General features: G+C 38.8%; 2 long non-coding RNA genes across 2 annotated transcripts; both read right to left on the bottom strand.

Moving 5' to 3' along the window:
• Positions 1–1,150: 1,150 nt before the first annotated feature.
• LOC135328704 (uncharacterized) lies at positions 1,151–2,497 on the bottom strand. The gene is made up of 3 exons (XR_010389708.1): positions 2,418–2,497; positions 1,392–1,437; positions 1,151–1,310 (listed from the first exon to the last, which is right to left on the bottom strand). It is a non-coding gene; the product is annotated as an uncharacterized LOC135328704 (long non-coding RNA).
• Positions 2,498–7,920: 5,423 nt separating this feature from the next.
• LOC135328701 (uncharacterized) lies at positions 7,921–23,829 on the bottom strand. The gene is made up of 4 exons (XR_010389689.1): positions 23,713–23,829; positions 15,673–15,764; positions 9,707–9,742; positions 7,921–8,075 (listed from the first exon to the last, which is right to left on the bottom strand). It is a non-coding gene; the product is annotated as an uncharacterized LOC135328701 (long non-coding RNA).
• Positions 23,830–25,749: the final 1,920 nt, after the last annotated feature.

Here is a 25,749-nt window from a genome sequence, read left to right as displayed (position 1 = left end):
AAGTTTTTCTGGGAAATCAGCATGACTGGGTGTCTCTCTGAAGTGCCTGTACACTAATGCATGCTGTTTGAGAAGCAAACAAGAGGAATTTGAGGTCTGCATGCAGCTGAAGGTCTACAATCTCATTGGGATCACAGAGATGTGGTGTAATGATGAGCCAGCTGAGATCTTACAGGTCAGGATTAGCAGGCAGAGCAACATAGCCAACATTGTGATGAATCTGTCCCAGACTGCCTGGTCAAGAAAGAGAAGCAAATAAGGCTTTCTTCAGACTACTGGAAGAAGCCTCACATTCAAAAACACTGTTCCTCAAGCACTTGAGCCACCCCAGTACCATCTGAAGGGGCAACAGAGCAAGGTGCAGGCAATCCAGGAGGTTTCTGAAGTGGGAGCTGCTTGAGGGGAGATGCTCTGTGAGACTTCCCATTTAAAAAAAAAAAAAAAAAAAAAAAGGAAGAACTGGTTGGGGATGTGAGGGTCAGAGACAGCCTTGCCTGTAGTGACCATGAGATGGTGGAGTTCAGGACTACAAGAGGAAGAAGAAAGGCAAAAGGCAGGATCACAACCCTGGCCTTAGGAGCGCAGACTTTGGCCAGTTCAAGGGCCTTCTTAGAAGAATCCCATGGGAGATGGTCCTGGGGAGAAGAGAGGTACAGGAGAGCTGGTTGATTTTCAAGGGTCATCTTCTCCAGGTTCAAGAATGGTTCATCCTGATGTGCAGGAAACCAAACAGAGGTGGAGGAAGGCCTGCATGGATGAACAATGAGGTCCTGACTAAATCCCAGCATGAAAAGTGAGGCTACAAGAGGTGCAAGCAGGGGCAGGTGACCCAGGAGGACTATAGAGACACTGTCCAGGCATGCAGGGCTGGGATTAAGACCACAAAAGTGCACCTTGAGTTGGGTCTGGCCAGGAAGGGCAACAAGAAGGGCTTCTCTGAATACATCAGCAGCAAAAGCAAGAGTAGGGAAAATCTGGGCCTGATGCTTAATGGGGTAGGGGAATTGGTCACAGAGGACACAGAAAGGCCAAGGACTCAATGTCTCCTTCACCTCAGTCTTTATAGTAAGACCAGCCTTCAGGAATTCCAGGCCCCTGAGATGTGTGAGAAAGTCTGGAGCAAGGAATACTTACCATCGATGGAGGAGGATCAGGTATGGGATCACGGAAACAAACTGGACATAAGCATGCAAGTCCATGGTATCTGATGGGATGCAGCCACAAGTGCTGAGGGAGCTGGCTGCTGTTATTGAGAGGCCACTCTTGATTATCTTTGAAAGGTCATGACAATAGGGAGAGGTTCCTGAGGGCTAGAGAAAAGCAAATGTCACTCCTATCTTCAAGAAGGGTGAAAAGGAGGATCTGGGGAACTGCAGGTTGGTCAACCTCACCTTGATTCCTGGGAGGGTGACGATGCAAATAATCCTGGAAACTATTCTGAAACATATGAAGGAGAAGAACATGATTAGGAGCAGTCAGCATGGCTTTAGAAAGGGGAAGTCATGCTTGACCAGTGTGATCACTTCTACAGTGAAATGACTGGCTAGGTGGATGAGGGGAGAGCAGTGGATGTTGTTTATTTCAGCCTTAGTTAGGCTTTTGACACTGTCTCCCATAACATCCTCATAGACAAGCTGATCAAATATGAGCTGGATCAGTGAGTGGTCAGTAAGCTGGATTTAAAACTGGCTGAACTCCCAGGCTCAGAGAGCTGTGACAAATGGCACAACATCCAGCCGGAGGGCAATCACTAGTGGTGTCTCCCAGGGTTACACTGTGTCCAATACTGTTGAACATCTTCATTAATGACCTAGATGATGGGACAGAGTGCACCCTCAGCAAGTGTGCAGACAATACGAAACTGGGAGGAGTGGCTGATACACCAGATTGGTTGCGTTGCTATTCAGAGGGACCTCAACAAGCTGGAGAAATGGGCAGAGAGGAACCTCATGAAGCTCAGCAAAGGGAAATGCCCAGTCCTGCATCTGGGGTGGAATAACCTCATGCACCAGTCCAGGATGGGGCTGACCAGCTGGAAAGCAGCTTTGCAGAGAAGGGGGGTCCCGGGGGTCTTGGTAGACGACAAGTTGAATATGAGCCAGCAATGTGCGCTTGAGGCAAAGAAGGCAAAAAGTATCGTGGGCCACATTGGGAAGAGTATTTTCAGCAGGTTAAGCAAGGTGATCCTTCCCCTCTGCTCAGCACTGGTGAGGCCTCATCTGGAGTGGTGTGCCCAGTGCTGGTCTCCCCAGTACAGGAGAGACATGGACTGGGAAGAATCCAGCAAAGGGCCACAAAGATGATTAAGGGAGATAAGATGATCAAGCATCTGTCATACAAGGACAGTCTGAGGTAGTTGGGATTTTTTAGCCTGGAGAAGAGAAGGCTCAGAGGATCTTATCGATGTTTATAAATACCTGATGGGAGGGAGTAAAGAAGAGGGAGCCAGACTCTTCTCAGTGGTGCTCAATGACAGACGAGGCAACAGCCATCAACTGAAATAGAGGAAATTCCATTCAAACACAAAAAACTTTACTGTGAGGGTGTTTGAACACTGGAACAGGCTTCCCGGTCTCCATCTGTGGAAATATTCAAAATCTGTCTGAACTATGTCCTGAGAAACCTGCTCTAGTTGAGACTCCTTTGAGCAAGGAGGGGTTGGACTAGATGATTTCCAGAGGCCACTTCCAACCTCAACCATTCTGTAATTTTGTGACACTGAGATATTACAATGCCTTCAAAATTAAAAGGGGTAAAATTCATAAGATAACCTGTACCAGGACTTGCAGTGACACATATCTGAGTATTGTTATGTCAGACATATCAGAAACTGAACATTCTAGAATGTAAGATATATAGAATGGTTAAATGTGTATACCTACACACATGCATACTCTATCTAGAATAAAAATAAAGTCAAAAGGCATACACTAACATCCTACAATACAAAATGGTGACCAAAATCTGGGTCAGTCTTTCTCATTGTCAAACCCATTGAAGGTGACTGAAAAGATAATGGCTTGATTCCTCTCACAGGAAGGCTCAGAGAACTGTTGCGCTCCTCCCTGAAAAAAAAAAAAAAAAAAAAAAAAAAAAAAAAAAAGTAGGATCTATATTACACTTTCACAAATTTTTCACAAATAAGTTTTAAAACTCTGTGTACCTCCTCTCTGACTCTGTATACTCAGCAACTGACAGCATGATGATGATTTGCAGAACGGGACACCAACTCAAGTCACAGCAATCCACCATTTTAAGGTAGATATTCCCCAGGGTCTCTAATGAATTTCTACAGCATTGAAGGGGGCTTAATGCACCTTTGCCTTATTTATTCCTTTGCTCCTCTAACCTAATGAGCCGTCTGTTGCAGTGAGGCCAGAGCAAATAAAGTGCACCATCCAAAGTCTCACGTAGAGAGGTGCCGAATCCTCAATTTCTTGCTTTCCACACAGAACACATGAAAAAACCTGTGTGGACCCTCCACATGCAGATCTGTGGGGCACTGCTGCCCTGCCCACAAATGAGCAAAGATCAAATGAAGAGTAATTCATATTTATAAGGAATCAATTCCAGCAAGAAATTGAACCAAGAAGCTTTGGGCTCAAAGTAGTGTGGCTTCCTGCTGAGATAAGAAGGAACGGCTTTGTCTGTCTCTAACCAACTAACTAGGTGTCACGTGTGATGTTCTTGCTTTAATGCCTGCCTTACATATGGTGCCTGATAACTGCATGGATAAGGGGATAGAAATACATGTCACAAAACACTACCAGCATGTGAGTGGGATATGCATAAATGAATGGATGTGAATGGCTCTTTTCTAGGCCAACAGGCTTTCTGTCATTTCTTCATTATGTCTGAAAGTTATCTTCAAACATGCAAGTCTTCCCTTGAAGAATATATTACTGAAAGAAGGGTGTAAAGGTTCTGAACCATTAAGAGGACTTCACTTCAAGAGAAGTTTGTGCTGATTGGAAAGAGTAAATAAATAAATTGCTGATTATAAAATTAATGTTCTATTGTACAGCCCAGAGGGGGATAGTGCATAATACAGTGATTTGAGCATTGGTAAAAAGACCTTACTTTGCAGTGTCATTTGAATCTCTCCTCATGTAGTCATAGGATCATTAAGATGGGAAAATGCTACTTACCTGCTACTTACCTTACAATGCATCCTATAATTCCTTGTTATAGAAGACTAAGCTGCTAAGAATGCTTATTCTTGGGAGAGTTGGGTCATCTTCAACCATAGAACATCAGCAGTTTGGGTTTAGATTGTTAGGAGTAAGTAACTATTTCTTAAAGGCCATTTGATTACCTTTGAAAATGATTTTTTTTTTTTTTAACCGATAGAAATTTCTGAACTAGGTTGCTGTGGACATGATACTGACGGTACACCTGTACTGCAGTTACATAGTGTCAACTGAGCCTATATAAGCCAAACTGCAATTTGCACAGGTATGTCTGGACTAGCTGTAAATCAGCTAGCTCAATCACTGGCAACTGCCTTCTGGTAAGGAGCAGGCTGCAAAACCCATTCAAGAACATGTGCTACTGTTTAGCTTTATGGTATTGTGTTCTATGCTGTTCCTAGGTAAAAAAAAAACCCTGCCTCAACACAAACAGCAGACACATTCAGCTCCAGCATTCACCTTACCAATTGTCAGCACAAAAAGTTTTGAGGTATATATGAATAACATCTTTGCCATAATACTCTACAATAACAGTACCTGTCCTCAGACCTCAAGGCACCCTTTTGAAGATACACTGTTAAAGAAATTTGGAAAAACCAATGACAAGCCAAGGGGCTAACAGTTACTATCATGGTAAACACTCTCACTCAAACTTAGATTTAATAGAAATTACTCTGAGGGATTTTCTTTTCCTTTGTATGCTAAAGGCTTAGCTCTGACCCTTAATTGGAACTAATTAGGATCGTAGATGTGAGCCTATGATGGGAGATAAATACACATTGCTTTAGATAGGTGCAGGGATTTTTCTCATTGTCTGTGTTAAAAAGCTGGCTTAGCTTTGCAGGAAGCACTCACTTCAGCAGAAGCAGGAGTGATCCTCGGTTTGCTCATGCATCTATGCTATCCATAAGTATTTGATAAGATGCAGTACCATACAGAGGAGACTTCAAACAGTGAGAGGAAAAAAGGTGTTTTTGACACATCCCTCTTGGTAACTTCTTAGGAAAGGTTACTGAACTACGACCACGTTGCCGAGAATATCCAACTTTGCAGTATGTCTGTGTGCGAGGGAGGGAGGGCGAGAGAGAGAAAGGAAAAACACAACTAGCTGATGAGTCGGTCCTCTGGCAGGATCTCTTGATGTTTGCCAAGTGCTTAGTCAAAGAAGCACGCAGAAGGAAATCATTTGCTTCCTGCTCATGACTTGAGTCATATCCCACTCAGTCAGCCATTTCAAAGGAGGAGCTGCTACAGCTAGAGAAACACATTGCAACTGGCAGCCACAATTCATCTTTGGGGTGCTTAAAAATCAATAGTTGTGTAAAAAATACCCAGGGAGATTTTGAAAGAACTGGGCTTGGCCAAGCAGCAACAAATAAATAACAGCTTTAAAAATGCATTTGGCAAGGAAACCAAGGAGGAGCATCAGGAGAAAGTATTGTAGGAAAAAGAAATATAGGAAAGGTCGAGAAGAAACAAAGGAAAAAAAACACTAGGGAAACAGAAATGCAAAATTATTAGACAAAGAAAGAACTAAAATAATAAAGCAGAAAAGAAAGACTGAAACTGCAGTAATAAATTCAATAATGGGGCCCTACCCTGTAATTCTTCATGTATTAGGACTCCTCATAAATGCAAACTGTCCCAGCACATTCAGTAAACACCTTTGTACAAGGTGATCAATGAAATGGTGTGAATAGATCATGAAGGGCTTTCAGAGGGAAGATAAACAGTTTATACTCATTTTGGGGCGGGGCGGGGGGGGGGGGGGAGGAAGAGGGGAAGATCCAAAGGGGGAAAGTGACACAAACAGAGATATGGAGAACTATCTTGCTACAGCTTCTGAAGTAATAAAACTGGGGCAAGAACACCTTTCTCAAGATGATTGACTGAGGTACAAGATAGGAACCTCTTGTACAAGAGGTCCAAGACAGGAACATCAATGAGATTTTTGATTATTCAGTTGAGTATAGAAGGCCATACCTTAAAGATATCATGGAGAAAGTAAGCAAGACAATAATACTCGATTATGTTCTTTTCTATCTTTCTCACTGTGGTCTGTCAATTGACTCAAAGTTAGTTCAATTCACAAACCGCTGCAGATGACCTCACTTCAAGAGACCACTCCTCCTCAGCAAAGAGGGCATTGGAGATGGATGAAAGGTGTGATTCCAGGTCCTTTCTCTGCAGCACTGGGAGAGTGGGAACAAACTATTAAAGGAAGGGCCATAATATGCCAAATAGGCTTTAAATTCAAGACAACTCTCTTTTTAAAAGAGTCAGACAAACAAGTTGCAAGGGGGGAGAGGAAGGGAGGGTAGGAGACTGCAGTGGGATCGTGGCCCTCCCTGTGGGACTGCAATGAACTTCCACTGATAACCCAGCACAGCCATTGCAGAAGCATCTCTCAGGTCCCTGCTCAGTCACTGAGTCAGCACACGCAGCAAGAGCAGGGTAGCAACATGCAAGTGGTGTGAGATCCCAGCTTCCTTGCTTGACTTGGTGCCCTTGGCACTGCTCTGGAGGGCTCTGTAGTCTTAGACATTTGTCTCCAGAAAGCTGAGGCCAGGAGTGCCACCTCAGAGACTCCTAATAGGCTGACAGATTTCTCACAGGTGCAACCTAGAATAGTTGACAAAGATTTTTGAATGACAGAAGCTGACAAAGATTTTTTCAAATCTTTTATTTCCTGGAAAATAAAGACAAATTAAACAATTTCACAAACTGATAAACTGAAGACGATATCTTTGTCTTAGGTCAATTAAAGGACTTGGCAAAGATAATTTCGAGACTATCTCTCAGTCCTTCTTTGCTAAGCTTTCCCAACGAGAAGTCCAAGGTCTCCTTATCTACTCATGTCAGTGTGGTGTGTGCTCTGATGCAGTACAGTGTTGAGAAAAGGCAGCGGTGAAAGAGCACGTGTCATTCAGTAAATGGGATATCTGATTTGAGATCATAATGGCTTCAAGGAGCGGTCAGGGAAGTACATCTGCACCTAACAATCTCCCTCTCCCATGGTAAGTAGGTGCCAGCCTTGTTCAGTCCACAAGGTCTCCCTTGAGGTCATTGGTCTACAGGTTTCCCTAAGACTTAGGGCCTAAGCCTCTATCAAGGCAACCTGGAAACTGAGTCCTTTTCACTTCTTGCTCTGTTCGTGTTCTTGTGAGAGGTCTCTTCCTGCTTTCTTTCCAGTCCTTCCACCTTTTGCAGCAGAATCTATTTTCATCTGTTCCTTTACTGTTAGGTTAACATCTGCCTTGTCCTATGGCTCTGAACATCAAATTTATTGAAAATTGTGCAAAGCAAGAGTTCCCCTCTTGAAAACTTCAAAATGAAATTTTATACAGTGACAAAGCGAAAATAAAAATTTCCATTGGGGAGATTTGTCAAAACTTACTGCAAAACATTTGATTACACAAATCAGCATTTTGAATCAGGAAATGGTTCTGCCATAAATGCCAACCAGCTCTACCTCTCATTTCTTTCAGTAGTAAATCAGAACCGAGTGGTATCTGCAGAACCCATCACTAAGATAAACATCCTGACAAACCATTGTATTTCTACAAATCAATGTTATGGATGAATGACTGGCATGTGCTTGGTAAATTCAGACCAAATGCTGAAAAGTGCTGAACATTTGCACCGAGTTCAAAAGACCCTGAAACAACTCTCCTATACTCACCTTTATATCAGGTTCTTCATCTTCTTCCCCCACACCCCAAGGCTTCCTATACATTTTGAGTAAGAATATGACTTCATCTAAAATTTACACTTACCTCTGTGTTCAAAGAATGCTCTTATCTGGACTTCTCTTTCTTTTCATTATTCTATATATTCACCGCCATATATATACATAGACACTTGTGGTTTGTTGAAAGCTATGACCTACAGGAGCAAGAAAAAAAAACACCTTCTCCACTATCACATTACTTACAGTTACCACTATGCTATGCCATTTATTACAATAATAACATATTTACATGCTATTTACTATTCAAATGCAGTAAATCAAAAACACAATGAAAATTAAAGGATGGTAAAATATCGCATTTTAATTTTTTTAATCTTTGATATTGATATTTTTTGTAAATACAGCAAATGCTTCTAATTATATTTTAACAAGCAGTTATGAGGACGTATGCCTCCTATTGGATCCTAAATGACTAAAAATGACCTACTTTAATTTTATTCATTCTCTCTAACTGTTATTAGAACCTGTATTTGACATATGTGGATATTATTTGATCTTTTCAAACCACATTCATTCTCATTAAGAAAGCCCCAAGACATTTTCTTTCAGAATATTTTTCAAATATTCTGAGATTTTGCTTGTTATGTGAAATGTGACAGCACTTTCAAGTTCTTTATTATAGTTTTTTTCTACGGCAAGAACCAATTATCCCTTCCCAGTACTAGTCTAGTTTTGAACTCAATATTTAAGCAATTAGTATCTGTATCTGTAAATTAATACATCTATATTGCTAATGCAGTTTTAATCATACAAAATGAATAAGAACAGCCTTTTCACTGTTACTAAATCTAAAGAAATGTTTATTTAAAGTTAAAACGAAATTAAGCTAGGAGAGGACAAGCAGCAGATATAATTTTTTGTGGCACTGCTGCTTTTCTTTTTCTGAAGAGGACTACTTAAAGCAACATTACCTTTTATTCAGAGTTGTCTGTTTTACACAAATTGAACTTATTTTCATATTTTTAAACCCAGGAGTTGCTGAGTATATAGACATCTTAATGACAGCCTCAAATCCATTAAAGCATTTGAACTTTTGATACAAATTCTGCATTTTAAGTTGAAGTATACTGAATTTTATGCTGAAACTGTTTCAAGTCAGAAATTATATTTAGCCATCATTAAATATCAGGGCTATGAGTTATTATGAATGCACAGTAATTGATACTGATTTTTTTGTTTGTTATAAAGCTCCCTTTTTGGGAAGTGTCTGTGATATTTCCCTAGATCAAAGATTAAAATCTGGATATGTACAGATGCATCAGATTTCAGAACGTGTTTCAACAGTAATTTACACAAAATAGCTCTTCTGGCAAATGAAGACTAATTTTTTCATTTTGCTTTCTTATCTTGCCTGCAGAAAATGAATAATAATAGTAAAAAAAACTGTACTACCCAGATTTGAGTTCATTATTACCTTCTTATGTTAATTACCAATCAATGATTTCTTTCTCTTGTGAAAAAAATATTGTATAGATATTTTAGGTCTACTTGCTGATATGATGATAGATGGGTTTAAGTGACCTGCAGATAGCTGTTGTTACATCTTTTTCATAGTGATTGTCTTGGAATGTCTACTCAGAAACGTTAGAGAGGAAAATAGAAAAGTTGAGAATGAAAAGAAAAATTACTAAAATTGCTTTGAGTCTGCTATCGGTTCAAATTATGTATAATACTCACATCACTGTATTTCTTTTCCCGATGTGCAGAGATTATTCTTATACTACACTTATAGCCAAGTGAACAAAAAAAAACCATTCAGCCTTACCTTAACATTTGACTGTTGCAACCAGAATTGTCTTAACTGCTCTTCGTATTAGATTGGACAGGAGAAGAAAGACAAAAATTAATCCGGGGAGAGTTTTAATAGGAGTTTCAAATACCTAAACAAGAGACCATTGAAAAGGGGCAGCAGGCCTAAATACTTCAAAAATGTGATAAAGTTCAGATCTATATCCAACCACCACAGCTAGCCACTCTCCCAAACACTGTGAACCTAGTGCCCATAGCTCTGTCACCCCATAATCTAACAAAGTTCAGGAGCGAACTTCAGAGCTACCTGCTGGTTTGTTCACACTGCTCAAGAAATCCAAGCAGTCTGTAACTGGCCAGCAGGGAAATAACCTCAGAAAAGGAAATTCCCAGCTGGCCTAGCACTGAAGAAAACCTGCCCTGCCTATGCTCACCTGCTCATGCTAGTGTGAGGACACTGTGGTTAAAGAGGATGTTCTGTAAAAAAATCGGAAAAGTGTAGCAGTTATGCCAGTTCTTGGCTGGTTCCTGCTCTCTAGGGGCCAGACATTGCTTGGGTAATTCATAAGCTCTGCTGGCTCGAGGATCAGCCCAAGACAGTCCTCAAATCAAATAGCTGGAATGGGATTTGTCAGAGGCATGCCTGCTTTTCGGCTAGCTTTTACCTCTACACACTGGCTGGTACCAAATGAGGCCAGGTGGAGAGGGGAAAAAGTGGCCTCTGTGCTTTGAACTTATGGCTTTTCCTGTTGACTCAGAGATGTGGGTGCCCATCTCCTGCTGCCATTAAAACATAGCTATTACCCTGTTTTTCTCTTAAACCTGTTGTAAATTATATGTTTTTAACATGAAGGAACAAGGTCTTTTTCCTAATCTTGGTCTTTGAAGCAGTTGAACCATTTTAGCCTATTCAGCCTGAGGCAGATATTCAACTCAGAAAATTTCAACCCTCATTACTGAACTCTGGAAAAGCTCTAAACAACTGAAGACACAGCCCTATTCTAGAAAGTGTTGGTTGGGCAACCACAGGCATCTAAAACAGCCACTTAGATAATTCACGTGTAGACAGAAACATGAGCATTTTGGGTCTTTCATTACAAAAAAAGTTGCACAAGACTGACCAAAGAAGTTCAAGACAAAATTGTTCTTGGAGACTAGAACTTAACACTCAAGAAATGAGTGTCACAGTTCCAGCTATCTTCAGGAATAAAGCTGCTCAACATGTACAGCGTGAGCACAGTAGTGAAAGCACACTACTTCAAAATAGAAACCTGCTCACATTCTTCTGGAGCCCTGGTGGCATTTATACACTGCTGCTTCCTGCGCAAGAACAGAATTGTTTTTGAATTGCCCATCCCCTTTATTAATTTACTGCCATATGTTTGGAGATTGATTTGATAACTATATGCATTTTTCAAATTGCAATTACATTTGATTTTTTCCTTACAATTTCATGTGTTTTCCTCCTCTAAAAAAGGAAATGTCCCCCCCCCCCCAGGCATAGTAAGATTTCTAGATACTACTAGCTGGAACACTTCATTCCTGGAGTACCTTTATACCTGTAATTTCAGGAGAAGCTAAAATTCAATTTTCTGCTAAGCATTTATTCCTCAGCTGGTCTGTGAGGAGGTTACTATAATATTTCTGCATAACGGGTGCAACATACTTAGAGTCTAGCCATCCTATGGCTACAGGTTAGGTAAAGGGTCAGAAGGATACGATCTATGCACAGCTCACAGAGAGAGTACACAAGCCACACGAAGACAGGGCAATTTAACTACTGCCATCACACTGCAAAATGCCCTGTGCCTGTAAGCAACGCATATGGAGAGTGGTTAGCTGTCCGTAAAAGAAGGCATAGCCAAGTAGTGAAGGTTAGCAACCTGCCGACATAGTGCTTTTGAAAGCAAGCCAAAAATAAACTAGTAATCCTTCCAAGTAATTTCTGTTCTGTTCTCAGCAGAACACTCACTTTATAGGACAGATACTTTCTGGTGACCCTTTACCATGGAGACAGTTATCACTGGTAGAGGAAAAAGCCTGATTTTTTTTTTACAGTATAAAACACCAGCATGGGATTAACATTCCCCAAAAGGAACTCTTCCTGATGGACAGAAAAATCTCCATGTTTCCAAGATATGGGTCACAGTGAATAGGGTATTACTTTTGCTGTTCTCCCCACTTTCATCCCCTATGTTTGAAAACGTATTATAGCCCTCAGAGCAGTGGAGTGAGGGTAGACAGTACAGATACATCCAGAAAGATCTGCAAAAATCCGGCATAAAAAAAGCTGAAGGTGTGACCAAAACCTCTTATCTCAGAAAGTATTAACATAGGTGCTCAGGGTTCATGATTTAAAAACCTCTCTTAACTAGTCCCTCAGTCATATATGAAAGGAGAAGGAAGATCCAAAGTCTTCTCAATATGCACATTAGTTCCATAATCCATTTAATTTGCTGTAATCTGTAAAAGTACTCCTCTCACACTTGTCTCCTCGCTTATCCTGACACATGCCGATAAAGCAGTGTAGTGACCCAGGTTGGGGGAAGGTTTAGTTTTAACCCTGATTAGCTCCACAGCCCAGATTGCTCGTCAGCAACATGAATCCTTATGCCAGGGAGGAAGAAAGAGGGGCTGGAGCGCCACTGAGTAGCCAGGTTAGCATAGTGTGAAATGCTTTTAGAGAGAAATTCCTTTCTGTGAGAAATAACTTGTTATGAACTCATAAACAGCAGATACAACCACCTTTCCTTCCCACAGTAAGAACATTTTGCTAGGCTTGTCCATTATAAGCTATGTCTACACTTGCTGCGGCAAGTAGCTTTCACTTAGATGTACCTGAACTAAAGTATGTCAAGTATTAACCGTGAATTTAAAACATCCAAAATGACAGTTCAGAGCTCAGTACAGGCCATAGAATTCACCCAAAAAACAGGGTAAGTCAGTCCTTTGGTTAGTCCACAACAAGCTCCATGATGCCATGACTGTGTTACTAACAATACCTGTGCTAGCTACTCTGGCAAAAGCTGCAAAAATACCATTATATCCCACATATTTGTCACTCTCTGGACTTGACTTAATGCTAAATATTCTTATTGACTTTCATTTTCCACTCAAAGGATAATTTCATAATCCTTATTGGTGACAGAGTGGGCTTGTTTCCATAGGTAAAATTCAAATTAATCATGATAACTTTAAGACTTTAATATTTTTATGTTCTATTACTTTCCCTATCTCAGAGATTGTAGAGATGATTTACAGGGTAAGTGTGAAATCTATTACTTTTATGTCTTAAATAAGGAGAACGCAAAAGCATGCTAAGGAAACAAAAGCAAAAGTAAAAAAAGAACATTTTTTATTTTTTTCTATTCAAAAGTTAATACTAATTTTTCCTGAAAATGTCTTTAAATCAATTAGGCTGAATCAATCTTTTTTTGTAAATTGGAAGCATTTCAGTCTTTCTCTAAATGCAGATCTTAACTACATGGAATCTTATTTTTCCATTACTTATGTATAAAGATAAAAATTTAAATTTAAATTTTAGCTACACTGAGACAGCACCTTCAAAGCAGAAAGCCTATAGTATATTTTAAGGAGCTTAGTCTCCACTGAAAACTCTTTTTTCAGCCTGATGCTTTTTACCTGGATCATTTTTGTTTCACACAGGCTTTGTAACCTTTGCTATTCTTGCACAGAATACAGATATCATCAATAGAAATAGTCCAGGTAATTTGTTCTCAATACCCTCAATGGAGAAGTGATCTCACTGGATAGGTGGGCTGACACATTCTGCATATCCTGGAGCCTTGGCATTTCTTCTGCTTTAAATCATGGGCATAATGAGTTACAGCAATATAATTTGGCAGTAAGGAAGATATTGATCACTGCGACCAATCTAGGAAGAGAGAAAGCTTGCTTATTTATTTATTACTGCCCTTACTACTAGGATATAGATACAAATTAAAAGAACGGGATTATGAGGCTACGTGACTTTTTGATACCTTGAGTACCTATTCATCCCTTATGCTATCTACCTGGCTTCAATTTGGAACATGAGCTCTTCAGCTAGGAGTCCGTATCTTGTTGGTTACTCTTCTGGAAAATGAGCTATCCTTCTTGTTATTACTAAGAAACAGCTACCTGTCAAGTCAACATTCAACAGTTTCAAAAAAAGCATGATTGACCACCCCCTCCTCCCCCCCCCAGAACTACAAAGAGGGAGCAAAAGAGGAAGAGGGGCTAAGAAGAGCTGCCCAGGGCTACTCCCAGATTTGTGTTTGCCCTCTATGCTGTCTGTGCTGCTTTAAGGACATAAAAAGTATGTAGCTGACCACAGGTAAGGCTCGAGAGGCTGAGCCAGGTGGGTATTGGGGTCATCTTTTGGTGTTCAGGGACGTGGCCTCTCAACTGAAGCTCAACTCCAGAACATCCAGACGCCTCCTTAGCAGATGTTGCGTGGTTTGGGAAAGCTCTGATACCATTTGCTCAATGACTCTGCCTAGATATTAATGTGAACTGCTTGTGTATGTGTAGAAGAGGCTGGAGTGCTAATCTGCATCGAAAGGTTTTGCGCTGATATGAGTGAGTATGAAAGTAAAATATATATGTTTCCTAAGGAATACAGCCAGTCTGAATAATACTAAGTGTTCTTTATCTCATATTCAAATCATAATGACCACATTTTTAACAACTACATCAATTTTTAAACTCCATTCATCTCTATGTTATTTTAATTAAAATGTGCTCTGCCTAGCCCATATACATGTAAAAATCTAGTTTGCAGTTTGAGAGCATATTATTGAACAGTATGTGAATTGGTTTAAAAGTAACCAGATTTGAAGCATCCATCAGTCAGTAACGGTGTACTCATAGGTCACTGAAGCTGTCAATTTCAATCAACTCTGTAATTAAATACATCACCAATATAGATTTTGTGTAAGAATGTCACTTGTTCTTCAGATGTCTGCTGCTAGGACAAATCACACTTCAGTGTCTTTGAACGTGCCTTCTAAATACAGTTTTTTAAAACAGCATAACATCTCCATCCATCTCAATCCAATTTGTTGAATAGAAATGTGTTTAACTAATACATAATCTAAATACTGAATTAAAAAACAATATATGTGCTCCCCGTTCTGTTTGAATGATCACTGTAATGTTATAGTAGGTATTTTATTGCTTCTCTTTAAACACTTGTGCTGGTATTTGTATGGAAAGCAGTAAGAAAAAATAATATCTCATCAAAAAGGGAAAAATTGTCTGCATCATCTGTAATTAAAATTATTTTGTTGCACATTCAAAAAATAAAAGCATAGGCTATTCAGACATGGAGATATAAACCATTATTTCTAATTTTGCTTTAAGAACAGAAATACAAGTTATTTTCAGATAAAAAAAGAAAAAAGAAAAAAAAATTAGTGCTTTTGAGTGTCAGATTCCTCTATTATACTTGCCACTAGATTGGAAAAGTCAGAAACAAAGCCAAATTACCAAATATATATTGCCTGCCATTTGAGTTAATCTTCAAATAAGCTCCAGGAAGCAGGTCTCTGGACAGTTAATCTTTAGTTTTGTAGCCCATGCACATTTTCAATAAGGTTACCAGGAAATTAGGCCCAATAGGGAGGGGAAAGTCATACTGTCTTATTCCAAAGACGACTGTTGAGATCCTTCCAGAAAATTATAACTTCCTTACTATAAAAAAACTTTATTAGCTGAGTCCCTGCTGCAGCAAAACAGTAGTCACTCAGAATGACAATGTTCTTCACCTTTGTTTGTTTTTCCTCAAGTCAGATACTTATCCAGTTTAAAATATATAAACCATAAATATCTAAGGTATACTGTATTTTAAGATTCAATCCTACAGATGAGAAAATGCAAAGGATGCTGGGCCTGGGGATACTGAGGGTAATGGGAGCAGATTGGTAGTGTCAGAGATTCACCAAGCGGAACAGTTAGGTTGTGGAAGGCTGTTTTTCTTACCTCTTTAAGCAGCAGTGTATGGTTAACTGTATTTGTCGGAAAACAGTGCCTTTAACGACTGCTCCTTGAGCCAGGAAGCAGCTCTAGAAAAACTGAAATATATAAATAAATGCAAAGTGTCATTGTCAGTGTAGTGTTACTCCCAGGACTTGAATCAAAATCTGTAGTAATGGTAACTCTTTAGAACATTCAGTTCGACAATCCCAACTCAAAAGCATATGACAGTTAAATTTAAAAATCAATACATTTTACAAAGACATGGTAGTTGGAACACAAGACCTCACAATAAAATCCAACTAAAATATTCCAGAGCATATATTCTAAGAGAGGAGTGTATACCTCTAATAGGAAAACAGGAAGAAAATAAATAAACATGGAAAAAATGGAAGGAATGTGCAAATGCACTGAATAGTAGTAGCTTCTGAAAAATAATCTGGAAGAAGGCTGATAAGATCATTTTTTAAAGGATGGTTGGAGTATAGAAGAGACTAGAAGGGGGTTGCATCAGAATGGGAGTTCAATAGGTAATTTACCAGAGTAATTTTGGTGTTGGTTCTTCAAACAATTGAAAAAATCTTTCGGTCAGATAATAGTAAGGAGGTATCTCATTCAAATGAAGCAATCTAACCTATAGTCTATTTCCTTTTTCTAAGTTGGCAATGTAAAGAAATCAAAAAGAAAAAGAAAAAACTCATGGGAAATTCAGGAGAATTCAAGAAATGGAACTTTGTGGATAAAGGAAAGCTTCATTTAATTCATAAATCAACATAAACAGTTGCTGGTAACTCAACAGTCTCATTAATCCACAATTGACAATATTTTGATTGCAGTTATTTTCCCCAGTCTCCTTTTATCTGCAAATGCACTGATTATACTGTTTACAGTCCCATCAAAAATGCTCTTGTATTCTGATTCATGTTCCTTCCAGTGCACTGAAATTATTCTTGCCAGTTTTACATGATCGCTCTCTCATTAGAGCTCAGAACAACTCCTCCTTTCTCATCGTCATTGACCTGTCATCTCCTTTTGAAACAGTCTACCACACTCTTCTCCTTGAAACTTGTTCTCTTTTGGCCTCAGTGACTCTCTTCTTTCCTGTTTTTTTCCCTACTTTTCTAATCATTCCTACAGTGTACTCTTTGGTAGACCATCCTTATTTTCTTCTGGTATGCTACTGGGAATCCTATGTCCTACGTCCACTTTTCTTCTCCCTACATTTCATTTCTGGGTAATCTCATACACAAACAAACTCAATGAAATGTAACACTGACCTCTGAATCAATATCTGAGACAACTCTCCATCTTATGGATCTGAAAATGCACATCTTCCTCTGCCTTCCGTGCTGCCTCTCAGGCTACAGAAGGGTATATGAGAAAAGAGGAAGACATGCATTTTAAAACATAGGAAGGCTAAAGATAGGCCTCAGATAGGCCTTATTATCACCTGTAAAGCTACCTTATTATTCACCTTCATAGTCCTCCTTAAAACTTATTTGTGTAATGCCAACACAACCCAATAAATGTTAGGTCCCAGCTGCATTGAAACTGTTACTGAGGTAGTCAATACTGTCTCCATATTTCTTTGTCTGCTGTACTTCAGTTCATCCATTGTCTTTTTATATGTGTGTGTATATATACATATATATATATATATATATATATATATATATATATTGCAAACTCTCTGGGGAAGTTGTCTTTTTTTGTCCTGTGTTTGTACAGAGCTCAGCAAAATGAAATCCCAGATTGTGACTGCCTCACACAGGGACTATGATGGCAGTGCTGGTGACAATGCTGAAGTAAGTGTCTGTAGCATAAGAGAATTTGTCTTCCAGTGGAAAGATGTATAGAACTGGAAAAACAAACATCAACTATTTAGGGAATGTGTTAGCGTTTCTGACATGCAGCTTTCCTTTTCCTTAAGAAAAGGCATATAAGTCTTCAAGGTCTGACACATGGTAGAAAAGAGCACTGTACTTAGAAGGGCAGGTTTAAGGAATTAGCTAATTCCTCCTCCAAGGAGTAGACTATCCTGAGCCAAGTGGACATATTAGCTAAGCCACCTTCACAGGGCCCCAAAGACTTATTTTATCTATGCTCAGACATGTTATCGTATATTCTTCTCCCTCGATGCCCCAGAGCAAAATGGGTGGTTTCAGACGATAGTAAATACATTACTGGAGAGAGGAATTTAAAAATCCATTTGACCAGATCATGAGAACTTAATCACTCCACAGCCCAACCAGAGAAATTTAAATAGTATTTCAGGCACATTAACCTCAAATTGCTGATTTAAGCATTTTTTGTGGTCATCAGTAACAGGTGATAACTCAATGGCAATTTCTTGTGAATTATATTACACAGTTCAATATATTTCAGAGGAATACTTCTACCAGGAGTATAACTCAACACCCAGATATAGATTTAAAAAATTAATAGTGAAACACCAAGACATCTAAATTTTTCTTAGAGCTTTGTTTATTGTCATGAACCAGGAAGATCTTAAACGGATTGATCAAGGGTCACTTATAGTTTTATCTGACTGAATGACAAGCCTGTAACATGTCAAGCCATGTTTAATAACCAACACAGCTTCTATATTGGAACAACAACAAGGATGCAAATCTCCTTGCTACAGCATCATGGAATGAAAACCAAAACATCTATCTGCAACTCTATTCTTTGGATCTAGATCTGTTTCTTGTTGAATTTCCCTACAAAAAAAAAAGCAAAAAATGAAACAAAACAAAAAACCAAAAAACCCCAGCACATTATAATGAGAACCAGATCTGGGGTGCACCTGGCTTGTTCTAAAATGGGAACTGATTCTTTTAAGCAGCTAGCGGTTAGCACTTGTGTGAGGAGGAACACTTTCTCTCTTGGCACTCCACAGATGACAAAATGGGTATAAAATGATCTTAGATAGTACCTGGTGGCTCAATTAATGAAAAAGAGACATATATATGCTTCAGGAGCAAACTCAGTTTTTGCTTGTTTAGGGTCCTTCTTTTTTAAAATTAGTAATCAGGAAGAGCTGTCTCACTGCTGTTCATTTTTGTTTTGTGCTATTAGAATGTTACTACTAAATCAAAATAATTACATTTGCTAAAATCCCTGAAATAGTCTCCTTTCAAATGTCTGCTTCCCCTCACCCTAATTATATTCATTCAGGAAGGTTACCTGAGTCTGTTTTTAACCAGTTTCCAGTCACAGTGAGGAAATGAGAAGCATTACAGCAGAAGCCTAGCATATCTAAAAGCTTCCTGCATCAGGTGGAAACATTCCCCGAACTTGCTCGATTTTAATGGAGCTGTAAGGTGGAAGGTATGGTGAGTGAGGAGCAGACTTTGTATTCCTTTTATTTTATTTTATTTTTTGGGTAACTAAATATGTATGTGACAAGCAGGAACAAGCAGGAAACCTGCCCCTTCTGTCAGTGAAAGAAGTCCCACTGCATTTGGTAACACTGTAATTTTACCTCTAAAAAATTTTTTTCTATCTGGGATGTCAGACAAGTAACAACATTGGCATGGTGGGAGCACCTCCCCAGTCAGTGGTAATTCTTCCTGATTATCACTGAGAAGACTCAGAAAGAAATTCTACCGTTGACATGTACCAAAAAGTGGGATCTTGCATCAGACGGGTAGCTCAATACAGGGAAAGAGATTTTGAGAAAGGCAGAATCAGAAGAAGGTTAAGTAGCAACAAGGCTGGTTCAAAACCTGGAATTTCAATTTTGCTGCAGATAACAGAATTTTGGGGTCTGTTTTCTTTCCAAATTGGCAATAACATATTGGCGAGCCAGACACTGGAGAATCTCATACAATCAATGACTTTCAGCTAGGGTATCAATGTATTTGGCTCAGAGAGCACAAGGAAGGAGAAATTTCTGGACAAGTTTTCAGCATCTGCTGGATGTGACCCCACCTGAGCTTTGAAGAGATGTGTTCCAGCTCTGGTTCATGTTTCTTTCCATACTATGTCTCTTACACAGTTAGAACAAGACCATTTCTTCATTTATTTTATTCCACCTAAGTAAAAGTTTATGAGGAAAATTAATTTTGTGTTAGGGATATGCTCTGCTTCTATAAAATTAAAATCCTATAGCCCAATCTTGACTTTTTAAATCATAGGTGATGGTTAACAATCTAAAATCTAATATATCTTGACACAAAACATTGCTTCAAATCCAAAAGTTTCAATGGTCCATTCCAAAACTAAAATGCTTTTTCCCCATGATATCTCTACAAATTTACTATATCCCACAGAACATTTCAGTGTTGACAACATAGCATTTTTGATTGGATCTGCTTCAGGGTAAAAGGATTATTCTATTCCCCCTCTCTAAGAAAGAGACAGTTGACACCTTGGAGACTCAGTAAGTTCCCCCCATCACGTACAACTTTTGGGTATTGCAAAAAGTCCTCTCAATGAACTGTTCTACATAATTTATCCCTTGTAAGGCAACAAATTTTCCTTGAGGATGTCATCTTGAGCATTACAGTGCTTAGCCACTCTTCCAATATTACAGTGCAATAAATAAAATGGGCAATGAAATTTCCTATGACTCTCGGAGGTGAAATTCAGTCTTGGATTGGCAACCATAATAAATATCCATGATTCTTAGATTTGTTTAACTGACCAGCCAAACAGGAAAGTGCTGGGGTGTCAAGCCTCTACAGTTATGATGACTAGAGTAGATGCCATTCTGGGAGATCATTACACCACAGCTTTTTAAATGCACATTCCCACTATGATGAGTAATGTTTACTTTGCACTAAGCTGGACGTGGCCTGAAAGGAAATCATCAGAGAAAACAAGAAGTTCAGAGACTTCACCTACAAAGTGTGCTGACCTGACTATGAAGGCAGAAGACTTACAGTATGCATCATGGGAATAACATTTTCTCCTGCCTCTCCCCACCAGAAGTAGATGGCCAGTATTTCAAGAGCCAATAAAACCAAATGCAGCAGAGAATCCTGCTCTTGCCACCAGCAGTGATGTCTGCTCTGTGGACATTTTCCTTCAGGAAAGTGTCACTTCCCTGACATTCTCCAAGGATGGTTTCCGAATGGGAAGCCTTTTATTTCAAAGTGAACACTAAATGGAAATGACTTTTAGGCCAAATCTGAACATTGTGGAAGGAACAAAAATTTCCCTTATAAATCTACTTGGAAGCAACTTAACAAATCAAAATTAATCTGCTGAAGATGAGGGCTATTGCCTTTTACATTCATTTTCGCAGGATCCCCATAAAGGGAGATCCACTCAGCTGCATAGCTTATCACCTGTTTCATCAAAATCCAGTGAGGAAGTGGAACAGATGAGAGGATGAGGAACAGGGAAGTTGGAGAAAGAGTATACGAACAGTTCCTCCTATCTCAGATGTTCCTCATGAAAGGGACTAGCAACTGGATGCCCAGCCTCCACGAGATGCTCTGCCAAAGAATAGCGCTGTGAGACAGGACACACTGATATCCAGAGCTCGCATGGACCTTGGTTTCTAGCAGATCTCCTCAAACTTATTCAGGCTTGTGGTTTTACTGTTATTTTTTTCCAAAGGGGAAAACTTGCTTTCCTTAAATAGTATGACATCAGAGGGCAAATGAGGTAGAATCTGAGATACTCTTGTACTCAAGAGGTTCAGCCCATACATTTTTATGAAAAAGACAATACAGAAGCATTACGTAGCAATGAACCTGTTACAAAAATCCAAATTCTTAATATTTATTGGCCATATTAAGAAAAAAATTAAGAAGCAAAAAATAAAGCCAAGCAGTCACCCTACTGCAAGATTTTTAAAAGACGCTATCAGATTTAGGCATAAAAATAACATTTTCTTTATAGAAAATCAGCACTGGACTCAGCTAGGTCCTTTTCAAAAATCCTTGCTTCATTTTTTAAGAGCATTAAAATAAATGAGAAGCTTATGAAATGCAAGATATAGTTGAAATAAACATTTTTTTAGACAGGGCAGGAATCAGAGCATCAGGATCTTGAATCAGGATCAACATTCAGGAAAGGATTTTGTGGAAAATGGCTATATGCTTTGCTCTGGGGGGGCCCTGTATTAATTTCTCAGTCAAGGTTACTGATAAATATGCAATAGATTTCAGAAAAAAATAGGTGATGGCTTTTATAAATACTCTGAAATTGCTGGAGAACTAGATGGATACTTTCACTATCAGGCAGTCAAGAATCATGTGGGCAGTGTTGCCTTGGACTTTCAGCTGATCCAGAACAGAAGCCTTTATTTAACTTCTGAGCATAGAGAGCTTACTAGACAAAATGGGGGGAACATTACCAGCAGCACTGTAGTTAAACAAGTATATAAGGAACCAGTTGAGATTAGAAAAGGTTTTTAATTTGCTTCAAAATCATAATACGCAAACGGTATTTATACATAATATAACTCATAATATTACTACACGCTGATACAAACTCACTTTACTTCTACTCTGAGCAGACATGAGCTTGTTATGTCGTTGGTTTAAGCTGACTTGAGGCCATTTAGTGATTGTAGCATAGAGTCGTAGTCTGTGTAATATATTCTACCTCTCAGCAAAGCTTATTAGCTTGGCTTGATGCTACACTAATGTCTACACACCTCTTGGCTTGTGTTCAGCCAGCTTGGAAACACAGGCAAAGAGAGCTCACACCTGGCTGAAAAATGATAGGTACACATATATTGTATTAGGTATAATATAGATATAATAAAAGGAAAAAACAAAATTATACTGAGAATAACATCTTCTGCTGTCTTGCCCCTTTGGTATAGAACAAGAAATACACTAAAAAGACATTAAAGTTGATTTCGTTTATAATTCGAAGAATAGCCAGTTTGCAGATTATTAAATTAATGACAATCTAACCTTGAAAACACCTCTATCTGCTGAAAGAGCAACACTCCATCACCTGTTTTGATTCATTAATGTATCATTTAACTTGGTATGACACATGTTCAGCAGTTATAATTACATTATGGCCTCCCTATTACATCAGCTCTGCTCCAAGTTTCTGTCACCACAACTCCAATTTTCAGCACAGAGCAATCCAGTGCACTCTTTCCTTATTAGTGTCATCTTTAATGTAGCAGAGAGTCTGAACCATTACTTGGCACTGAGAGTTTAACAGCAATTAACCCCTGCTCTATCCCCAGGGAGAAGTACATCAGCAACTTGCCAAAACACTGTAAACAAGCTGGCCAAGATCAATGCAAAACCATGCAGGCTGCAGAGCACCTACTGTATTAATTTAGGATTGATATAGAAAAAGAGAAAATAGTCTGCATGAAATTGACCTAAAAGGATGGCCCACACAGGTTACAAGATTTTCTTCAAGCTGAAAAGGGAAAATTTTAAATTCCTAGTCTGCCAGCTTACAAACACACGTTCTTTTCTGACTTGGCTCTGATACTATGCTGATCACTGTTGGACCGCCAATTATCCCAGAAAATAAATATTTATTACCTGCAAACAGATTAAAAAGGAAAAAAGCTGAACTGTTCATAGATCTGGGATTAAATACATTTGAAGTGTAACTGGGGAAAGAAAGCAGCAAAACTGGTGCAAACGTCAATTCCCCTTTTGTTTCTGATTATTATAGAGCACAGTGCATATCAAAGTGCTCAGATGCAGGTTAAGGCTCTTCCTCCATGGAAGCAAAACAGGACAAGACTAAAGACTTGCAGACGTCGACGAGCTCCCTCCCAGCAGCTCCAGCTGGGCAAGGGGTGATGTCCTCAGCCTTGCTCCAGTGGGGTCATGCAAAGTGACTGGAAATGTGAGCGCAGAGCAAACCTGGCATCCAGCACAATGGGCAAGCAGAGGACCGCTACTGCACGTGGCTGCCTGCACCGCTGCCTCTGCCCTGCTGATGTTAGCAGCCAGGTAGCCAGAAGCATTGTGTTTTGGGACTGAACCAAACCACATGGCAATACTTCAGTCAGGACATACAGGTGAAATGTTTAGGAGACAATACAGGAAAAAAAAAAAATCAAATTTTGGTTGAACTGATCTAAGATGAAACATTTCTCCTTACCGAGAAGTTGTTTTCCAGTGTTTTGCTGTCACAATTTTCCTCTAGGAAGTTTTGATTTTTCCACAAACTTCACGTTCAACTGTAAAAACATCTTTCCAAGTGGAAATTTCCCAACAAACTCCTGCTGGTTAGAAAACAGAAAGACATGTCAGGATAAATCATTTAACTGGAGATTTCTAGAATCAGATGATTTTAAGAAACAAGTTAATAATAAGAATAAGAATAAGAAATCAAATTCTTCATTCATTTCTCTCATTAAATGCCCAATATCCTACATAACTGGGGGAGTCTGATGACAGGCTATAATGTAAAACTCAGAGAATATAAGAGTAGGACAGTCATGATTTTCTGTGAATTTTAGATCAGGCTTTTTAAGGGTCCTAGCTAGCAGAAACAGCTGCAAGTCCAGAGCTGTGTCCATGAATATAAGCTGAGAATCTGGCTCTAGAGGAGGCAGGTTGTAACACAAGACACCTCTTCTGGGTGTCATAAGCTGAGATCCAACTCTAAATGTTTCCACGTTGGGGAATTTTCTTGGAGAAAACTGGAGAGAGGGGAACGGTAACCGCAAGTGAAAAAATATCACTACAAATATCTCTCTTTAAACCAAACAGTATCAGTAATTATGATGACTTTCAAACAAATGATTCATTGAACAATCTTGTTTTGTCACTAAAAGGGAAAAAGTATATAGTCCGGATGTTTTAAGTACTTTGGACTTACTGACCTTCCATATTAGAAGTAATGAAAATAGTGAATTTTAAGCATAGATATTTTAAAGTCAGTTGGTGAAAATGACATTTTTTTGTTTAGAAAAAGCATCTATACTGCAGCAGAAAAGGTATGTAAATGCTGATAAAATTAGATAGAAAAGAGGGAAGTCTTACATTTGAAAATTTCTAAACACTAGCTATTTGTCTGTTTGCATAAACTAATAAATGAAGAGTTTCAGATCAAGTATTGGTGACCTAACTATGGAAAGGCATGCAGAGGATTTACCTACTATTAAAATACATAATATTGACCAACTAAGTCTTAGGAACACAAACCATGCCAATACCATACTGCTTTGTTATTGGACCATTAAAGAATTAATAATAGCATGAGGCCTTTCTTTTTACACTTTGCAGACTTGGACAGAGATGTTCAAAACTACACATCTAAAGATATGCTTTACATCTGCTTTTTCTGTGATTTCACTGGGAGCTGTCAATGCTTTCCACTTTTGAAAAATTAGGCTATAATTTAACACTTCAATTCTGAACAGTCACTCTTAAGATATTTGTTTAACAATTTTAGTATACGATCTTTTTAAAGATCAAGTACACGAATCTCCGCAAATTCCAATTTTGTGTATTCTGTTAGATTCAAGTTTCAGGTAGAAATAAGTCTTTAGCTAACTTTTTTATTACCTGTTTTTAAAGTTTTTTTTTTTTTTAATAAGATACAAAAAATATGGTACTACAAGCTAAGTGGTGGGAATTTGAGTGGAAAATTGAGGCTGAACTTCATCTTCAACATACTGATCTGGATTTCAAGATTCAGAATTGCCAAGATTGTGAGAACAGGAAGAAGAACAAATAGAAAAAAAAAAAAGAAAAATGGCAAGAAAAATGAATTTAAGGGGAAAAAAAAGATGCAGCATATAATAGAGAAGAGTTCTAGTTTGCAAGGTTTGGACCTTGGTGCCTGTGATGAACTTAAAACCAATGGAAGATCTGAAAGATCACAAAGAAGAAAGGCTGAGTAGGAACAGTAGGTAAACAGTAAATTAAGTATTTGGTGAGCAGTAGAGAGGCCAAAGAGGTACAAAATAATTCTGATCAACAGGCACTGATCACTTTGAAAACATTAGGCCATAGCAGGCTCAGATGATGTTAGAAAGGTGAGAAAAGTAGGTGTGATGGGCAAAGAAACAGGCAGGTAAAAGAATAAAAGGTTGGGTTTACAATCAAGAAGATTTGACTTTTGTACCATACATTTACTTTTATACACCAATGACCCAAACCAAAACCTTATTTCTTATAACACTGGACA

Source organism: Dromaius novaehollandiae, chromosome 1 (genome assembly GCF_036370855.1).
Source record: "Dromaius novaehollandiae isolate bDroNov1 chromosome 1, bDroNov1.hap1, whole genome shotgun sequence".
NCBI classification, from domain to species: domain Eukaryota; kingdom Metazoa; phylum Chordata; class Aves; order Casuariiformes; family Dromaiidae; genus Dromaius; species Dromaius novaehollandiae.
Note: the sequence above shows the minus strand (reverse complement) of the source record. Positions and strands in the feature narration are given on the sequence as shown.